This window comes from Helianthus annuus, chromosome 15 (assembly GCF_002127325.2).
Source record: "Helianthus annuus cultivar XRQ/B chromosome 15, HanXRQr2.0-SUNRISE, whole genome shotgun sequence".
Taxonomy (NCBI): Eukaryota; Viridiplantae; Streptophyta; class Magnoliopsida; order Asterales; family Asteraceae; genus Helianthus; species Helianthus annuus.
The window spans coordinates 235289-241421 of record NC_035447.2 but is presented as its reverse complement, the minus strand read 5'-3'; positions in this window follow the sequence as shown (position 1 = coordinate 241421).

Sequence of the window (6133 nt, the reverse complement as noted above, 5' to 3'; positions counted from 1 at the left end):
AATTTGCTCCGTTAACATACATATAGTTTTTATAAAGAGCATGCACATGATCCCATGTTAGAAATGTTTATAAGTTATAAAAAAAATTGGACAAAGATACGGAACCTGCGTCGTTGGCCGACGCTTCAGAAGCTTCACCGACGCATTGCGCCTGAGGCGGACGCTTCAACATCGGACACGTGTCGCTTAAAAGGAAACGGACGCTTCAACGTGAAAGGCGGGCGCTTCAACGTGAAAGGCGGACGCTTCCGAGGCTGGGAGGACCTTCCAAAGACGCAGGAAGGTGACAATTTTGAAAATGCACTTGGTCAAGAGACATTTGGTAATTTTCCCTATATTGGTTGATTGACCCTCTAGTTCCAGTCACTCTCTTGTTAAATGAGGTTTTCATAAAGTTGGATGATTCAACATCTAAGTAGTAATATATTGTGATTTATTTATAGTTGGTTATATGATGGATGTTGTTTTGGTGTGATTCAGTTGTGCCCAATTACATTATTTTCATACTACGCTCAAGCTATAATTGCCCAACAAATATTTGGTGGAACCCAAATACTTATACTACAAGTGAGTCAACAACACAATTAATTCTACTTTGTGTTTTAGTCTCTCATATCTTTTTTTTTTTTTTGAACGGCTAATTTCTTTAATCCTCTGTTGTCTGTGGGACCTGAACCCAAGACCTTCCCCTTCCCAACCTAGGTGTTTTAGTCTCTCATATCTAATTTATTGTTTGTTTTGGCAGGCCTAACCTTTGTGTATTAATTCTATCGCCTTCCACTTTCCTTCATTTCTCAATCATAAAACAGTTGGCTGGCTTGAAGCGATATGAATTATTTCTCAATCATAGGAGAAATGGGTGACTGGGATGGAGAAAAAAAAAGCAAGTGACATGCTGCATTTATCATCTTGAAGGGAAATATTTTGTATGTAATTTCCATGCAGATATAGATAAGAGTAGGGTGTGTTATATTTTGAGAATTTTTAATGATGATTATTATTTAGAAGCCTGCAGTTGATTGAAGCGATATGAATTATTTTGTAAATAATTTGATAAGCAAATAATTGGATTGTGTCAGTGTCACATAATAAAGTAAAAGGCATTCTAGTTTTGTTGATGTGCACGTGCACATGCACGAGTTGTCGACCCCATTCCCATGCTCCTTGATTGCATTGTGTAGCCAAACCAAACCCCACCACTTGATAGCAACTAATCCATCCAAACACCAAATTTTGCCTTGTTCATATCCAAACACCCCTTCACAGATTTCTGATACCAACGAATTACTAAATTATGGAATCTGTTGCACAAACAAACACTTTGTAACCCGAACCTTTGTTACAATCCCAACCGAAACTGGTTCAAAACCTATTGACATACAAGTCGGTTTCAAGCCATAGGTTTGGGACCGATTTGTAATCCTCTCTTTTAAAACCGGTTCGATTCCTTTAAAGCCATAGTTTTTTTTCATCATCCACATGTCTTATTTGTAAAATATAATGTAAATTAAAGGAATATCAAAAAGTTGTTTATTTGATGAAACTAATGAGTACAAAGAGTTGCAAAATTGTTTTTGTTATTTGGCATCCATCAATCTTCGTCATAAAAACATTTATTGGTGTTCTATATTATTAGACAAATAATCTTATCAAAAAAAAATCTTTCAAATGTACTAAGTATATGAATTATAATACAACTTATTGTTTTGCATTCTCAAACGCTCAAATTAGTTATTCTTCTAAAAAAATTCTACCAACACCTATACATAAAATTGTAAGTTCTTTTTATCATCCACATGTTTTATTTATAAAATATAATATAAAACACGTAAAATAGTAAATACAAACATATTGTTTGACATGATACATTTAACATAATCATGAACATTAAGTGTGTCATACATCAACACTAATACATACATGTTAACATTTAATAAGCGGCCACATGACTTCCTTTTTATTATTTAGTACGTAAAACTGTATGTATTCAACTCATTTAATATATGGGGTTCTAACCTAGTGTGTGTATATTTACACATTGAACAACTAAATTTCATCTAAATTACACTTTGTCCATTTTTAAACCTAGGTCTTTTCTAGAGAAGCTTTGCCTCTTATTACTGGGCTACAACCCAAGTGGCTTAATGCTATATTTCTTTAATAAGTTATTCAATACGATATTTTCTAAATAGGGGTTTGGGCAGGAAAATATTTGTAAAATGAAATATGGTGGTAATACGTGTGTAAGTTTGTAATTATTTGTTAGATGGTAGATTTAAATGGGTTTCATGTAAGTTATTGTCTAAAGCTATTTACAAGAATGTCATCTTTTTTTACTTACATGTATATCAAAGTGACACATCAATGGTTTTTGAACACTATAGTTTTTTTTTTTTTTCCATCAACATGTCCATCCAATAATATAATAGATAATACAAATAATAAATAAGCTACAAGGATCAACTTGTATTCGATACAAGTATGTAAAGAATAGAAGAAAAATGAAAAGGAACATTAATATGTAATCATAAATGTGAACATTTTGATATGATATGACCGAATGTGTGTGCTGCTTTAATTTAAAAGAGTTAGCTAGGGCCGATTAAACACTAAGGTAGCGTTTGGTATGAAGAAATAGAAGGTGAAATGGAATGGATCATTCTAATGGAATAAAAAAACATGTTTAGTTATTATGTGGTAATGGAATGGAACATTCAAAGGAATGTAACTCTTTCCAAATATAACAATTTTCATTCCTTGGTAATGGGGTGTTTTTCTTTCATTCCTTCAAGGAATGGAAAGAATTATTATTATTATTATTATTATTATTATTATTATTATTATTATATATCAAAATCTGTATTATTAATTTTTTACCATTAGTATTATATATTATATAGACAGAGTAAAACGTAACTGCTGTGAGATAAAATCATGGTCGTCCAAATTATTCAACACTAAATCCCATCCGTATAAACTCTTAAAATAAAGTGTAAAAGTGGCGGTTCAAAGAGGTTTAGCATTCTCTCTCCTAAATGGCGGTGGTTAACTAATCATGGTCACGTTCTCCGTCTTTCTCTCACCCCTTTTCTCCACATTGCTACTGCAACTGCGTACTACCTGCTTTATATTCCACCAAAGTTTCAGTATTTCTACTATACCGAAAGGTGGTATAATATCCCAAACGAGAACGACAAATGTGTGTAGCAGCGACTGTCTAAACCCTACATCGATAATACCTGCACTATCAAGCTTAACTTTGTCAAACGAGGTATGGTTTAACATTGTATCTCAGTTTTTATATCGTGGATTTGGTGTTTAGAATCTTCTTATTCGAATTTCATGTCCGATTGTAGCCATAAAGTTTGAAAAACTTCTTAGTTAGCACACATATGAGTTTCGCACTGAGGATCTGGGTTCATGGTAAGACCAGTTAGGTCTTATAGGTGAGCGAATGAATCTGAGATGGATCTTCATTTATGTACAATTGATTATCGATCTTTGAAAGTTGAAACATTCATCTTTGTAATTATTCTTTATAAACTCTTCACCTCCTAAATCGTTCCTTTAATTATGAAGCCAGAGAATCATCTATTTGATTTACACCCAAATTAAAAAAATAGGGTTCGTTTTTGTTTGGACAATGATCACTGTTGCTTCCAGACGCCATTGCTGCTGTTGCTCCTCTATCTCAACTTCATGCTAATTTATTTATAGTTTCGTTTTACCTTTAAGTTAGTTATTGATCGATTTTTAAGGTTTATTTTATTTGTATATGGTAGTATTGAGTGACTTACAAGCAGGAAAGTAATCTGGTTAAATCGAGGGCATGGATGTGCTTCTTTTAATTTCTTATAGTTGGTAAATGTTTTGTTTTAATATATAAAGCTCAAATGCAAGGTTGTCTGCGAGAGGTTAGCCTATTTTATAAGTGTTCGTAGTGTACATGTGTATCCTATTCCTTATATGTACAATTGTATTAGCATATGCATCTAATTAATTTTGGAACCGTGGATCTGATAATTAATGTTGCTTTATGCAAACTCAAATTGCGATACCAAAAGAGAAGTAACATTTTCTGATATCCATACTTTGAGGTTATGTTTTCATATTATAGCTCAATACATGTTAAGCATGTTGTCCTGGCTTCAATGGCTCTTAAAGTCCCTGGCGGGATTTTATTTGTATTTTGTAGTACCACTAGTGCCTATTTGCTGGTAACAGTTTTCTCCATTTTATACCCTTTAAATCTTTATACATTTTTATTTAGGTATTTAACGTTTGTTAATTCAAATATATATCACTGAAATTTGATCAAATCTTTATCTTCATCTGCACAGATATCTCCTGCTACTTTTGACTTCATTGCTACATGAATTCTATGACCATGAAATGGATGACCCAATATTTCTACTCCAGAAGACGAAACCTGCCCAATCTGCCGTAATGCCTGCATGGATAAATACGGGGAGCATGTTGTTCGTTGTAAGGAGCTCCCTGGTTTCAAATATCGGCATGACTGGGTGAGGGATGTTTTGGGGGACATCTTGAGGAGAGTGGGGATTTCTGCCAAGAAGGAGCCCCCTGTGAATTTCCTCACAGATCCCATGGAAGGGAGATCTACATTGAGACCAGCGGATCTGCTCGTCTTTGGCTGGGCGGGAGGGAAACATGCTTGTGTGGATCTCACAGGAGTCTCCCCCTTAGCTGGTTTAAGGGAAAGCGGGTTTGTAGCAGGACAAGCTATAAGGAAAGCGGAATCAAAAAAGGTGGATAAGCACGCTAAAGCATGTGCTGATAACCAACATGCATTTGTCCCCTTTGCCTTAGACACCTTTGGTTCCCTAGCTCCAGAAGCTATTCGTTTGTTGACTACGGTCCAAAAGGTTGTCCACAGCAGTTGCTCATCAACAGGGGGGGCATGGGTTTGTCTTTAATAGGCTAGGGTTTGCTGTTCAGAAAGGGGTAGCGGCGCAGCTTGTTGCTCGCTTACCTGCGATATTGATGTAACTCGACCAATCTATATTTTAATTAGTCAATTTCGTTTAAAAAAAATAATTTTGTTTAGATTTGAAGCACATATTATCTTCATCACAGATGTATTACATGTTGTTGAGGTATAAGATTTTGCTAATCATAAATGGTGTGTGCATACATACATGTTCCAATGTCACATTTTACAAAAGAAAACATGATAATTGTTGTTTTGTGCACAATATTTGCAGGTATACTTTGTATATATGAAAAGCTTTCGGGTTGAATTTGATGAATTCTTCTAGAACAGGAGCATTATTGAAATTGGTTTAGGTGTGCGTGGAGAATCGCATTACCCACCTTACCTTGTAAAACATGGTTTAGAACTGGTCTTGGTGAATTTTTTCATTTGTATTTAAGCAAAATAATATTTGGTCTCGGGTTGGAATATGGATGTTTGTTGGTTATCTATCTTTTCATTTGTATTTAACCACAAACTACAAATATAAATAACAACCAGAAAAACAAACTACATACGTATCAAACTAGCTAAACATTGTTTAGCCCGGTATGCCATATTGCCATTGATGTTGTTTCTATACAATTCCGACAAATAACTTATAACCACAAATATAAATAACAACCAGAAAAACACAAATCCTATAAATATTTTAATTCGAAAAATTATTTAATTAAAGAAGCAACCACTAAAAAAGAAAAAAAAAGCAGTAATTACAATTGCATATATACTATTAATTTCATTAATATATTCACCTGACCTGACCTCATTTATTTATAGATTACGTACCCAAAAAAATTATGGAATGAGGTGGAAGAAGGTTCACGGAAGTCTCCGATTGTTAGGGACGGCCGACGGCGTTGTGTTTCCGGGAAGGACCGGAGGGAGGAAGTGGTGTTTTTCTTTTAGGCAAGAAGCCGAAAAAGTTGCCGGAAAAATGAGAGTTGGGATGATTTACTCGAAACACATGATCGCTGCTTGTTCTTGAGCATTCAGTGTCATGATGAGCAACAATGAAGAAGAAGACACTGAAGAGTATGAGTGACCTCCATCCAAGTAGATTCATCAGAGTTCTTCTTTAAAAACAACCTATACGTACCTACTATTGTATATATATTTTTAAGTGTGTGTTAGAGAGAG